Source organism: Melitaea cinxia, chromosome 24, assembly GCF_905220565.1.
Source record: "Melitaea cinxia chromosome 24, ilMelCinx1.1, whole genome shotgun sequence".
In the NCBI taxonomy this organism is placed as follows: domain Eukaryota; kingdom Metazoa; phylum Arthropoda; class Insecta; order Lepidoptera; family Nymphalidae; genus Melitaea; species Melitaea cinxia.
The window spans coordinates 2,918,365-2,921,204 of NC_059417.1; positions in this window are offsets into that span (position 1 = coordinate 2,918,365).

Below are 2,840 nucleotides of genomic sequence, written 5' to 3' on the forward strand. Positions count from 1 at the left end.
CTCGAAGATATAATTTTTATTACACCATATTTATCTGAAACAAAAAAAGGTATTATTCTCCTTCTTTCGAATACATAACAACAATATCTCTCATTTCCTCTAAGAAACAAAAGTTCTAAGACACTTATAATGTGACAAAGACTTTGGCTGATTTTATGAAATCATTAATTCTCAAAGAGCAATTATATTCTGACTTAAGAATACAGTTTACAAAAGCAAGTGTAACGAACCTTTCGCTATGAATACTGTTTAATTATTTTATTCAAAAACTGGATACAAAAAAAAAGGATTTTTTTCAGTAAATTATTTGAATTATGTTATAAAAGGAAGTAATTTTAACGTTTATTAGTTACTTTAACGTTTTATGAAATTAATAAAGTGAAGACGTAATTTAAGAGCCTTAATTGCTTTGATAATGCTTCACATTTTATATGTACTTTGATTCGAAATTATAAACGGCGAATTTTTACAATTATATTGTATAATACTAAGGTTTGCCACCAAGCCACACAAGCGAAAAGTCTGCCTGATAGTATGTGATTGGCACAGCCTATAGACGCGCGCAAAACCACGGGAATCACAAACGTATTGCATTAATATCAGCTGATGTCTAATATTAATAGTAAATTACTATTTTTCATCATCAGTTGACTTAATGTCATTATTATTTAGCTTCTTCTGTAAGGACGAAGTACTTCCCCAGTCGGGCTGCTCCAGATTTGAGCAGGATATGTCCTGCTATATCCTACCTCAGTTGACTGTACTGCATACCACGATAGACATTGATTAATAAGTGTACTAAATTTAATACAATCCTTGACGAGTACAGCTATACAAACTTCAATTCTCATGATAGAAAGAGATGACAGATGCCTCGACATGAGAAAGAAAAAGAGACGTCAAATACCTTGAAAACAAAATTTGGTTCTGGAAAACTAATGTGGAGAGTATAACGACTTGTTTTCAAGCAAAAATGCTATATATGATTCAGCAAACGTTAAAAGATTCAAAGCATTTTGTTTGGATTGAGTTGTAATGTGCTCGTATGATTTATTAGAACACATTACGAGGAATTCTCGTGGTGTGTTTGGTATTTTTCGATATTGGATATTCGATAGCTTATTAACATTGCACGTTGTTTTTCGATTCAGATAATGATGATATTTTCTTGGTGATTAAGTTTTTAGCAGTCTTGGAAAATGAGTTTTTAATTCGACCGCATTTTTTGTGTTAAATCATAGCTTTTAATGAGTCCACCGATTTTGACGGTTGCTTTTTAATCAAAAGCTGCTTGTTGAGTGATCCCACTTAAATGGGATCGAGATCTGATGCGTACTTTTTGAGTTATTCTTATAATGCATTAATTAAATAATTGACTATTTTTCGACTACCTTCGTTATATTACTTGCGATGTAAGCTGAAGTCATTTTTTTAATATCATATCAAAAATCGACTTCCAGTAGGGATAGAACCTGCATCTCCGACTGACCGTGTCGGTGCTCTAGCCAATTAAGCTATGGAACGATGTACCCGTTAGATCGAAAATTTTGATATGATGATTTTATATTCGGTTTAAAGCGACCGCGGTTCCCGCTGGAACGGTCCATTTTTATATGATATTCAAAATTGTTTAGAATTCCCCAATGTAGGGGATGCACAAAAATAAATAGTATAAACTGAAGTAGTCATTTTTTCGTTAACTGGCAAACACACGTATGATGTGCAGAAATTATTGCTTTATTATTTCTAATATAAATATACACAGGCCGAAGACGGGCAGCAGCGTCTTCGGTGCGACAAAGCCAGTACTGCGGTCACCAACCCGCCTGCCCAGCGTGGTGACTATGAGCAAAACACATAAGTTCACGTTATTTTTGGGGTAAACTTGTGGAGGCCTATGTCCAGCAGTGGACTGTATAAGCTGTAATGATATTTCTAATATAAACATTATTTGTAAGTGTTCTATGCTAGTACTACGTTTGTAATTTGCACGTCTTAGCTTTGTCTATGCAGACACAGAACTGTCAATCTGCTGTCATCATCAATACATATAATAAAAATGTATCAGATCGCTGTCTTTACATGGAAGATACATAGGAAAAAAAATAATATTGGGGCAACGCAATATATAATCAATGCAAATATCATTCAATACAATTATTGTTAGAAATTTTGTCTGTTTGTCTGTTCGTCTGTATGTTTGTGCAGGCTAATCTCAGAAATGGCTTATCCGATTTAGATGTCGTTTTCACTAATGTATTGCGATAAGCTTCACTTTACTTTAGTGTTTGTCATTGTCATGTCAATTGGTTCATAAATAAAAAAGTTATGCCATTTGAAAGAATCACGTTGAAAATTGAAATACCCAAAACACGGACAAAGTCGCAGGAACAGCTAGGATGTTATAGATCACTTGTAAAACAATGCATGATGTTTAACAGACGACATAAGCAATGTTGGCCATTTGGATGTTCATCTTAAATAAATATAAAAAATATTAATTTATAATAACGATACAATGCTCACTTGTAAAACTTCGATTGTCCGGAGATTAAAGTTTACTGACGAAATTGAATATTTCAAAACGTAAAAAGATAACTGTGATGAGTTTTGAGCACTTAGTCTCATTTAATACTTAAAGAATTTAAGAGTTCTTCGTCAACGAATGGAAATGTACTTGTTTTAAAATTTATAATTTAATTTTAACGAGAAAGGTATTGTTCATTTGTTGGGAATTTGTAAGAATCTAATTTTAAAAATTTTGTTTAACACAAATCTATACAAATAAATAAAATTGGAGTGTCTGTTTGTAATATTAAAATGACCTCTTTTTACTAAAT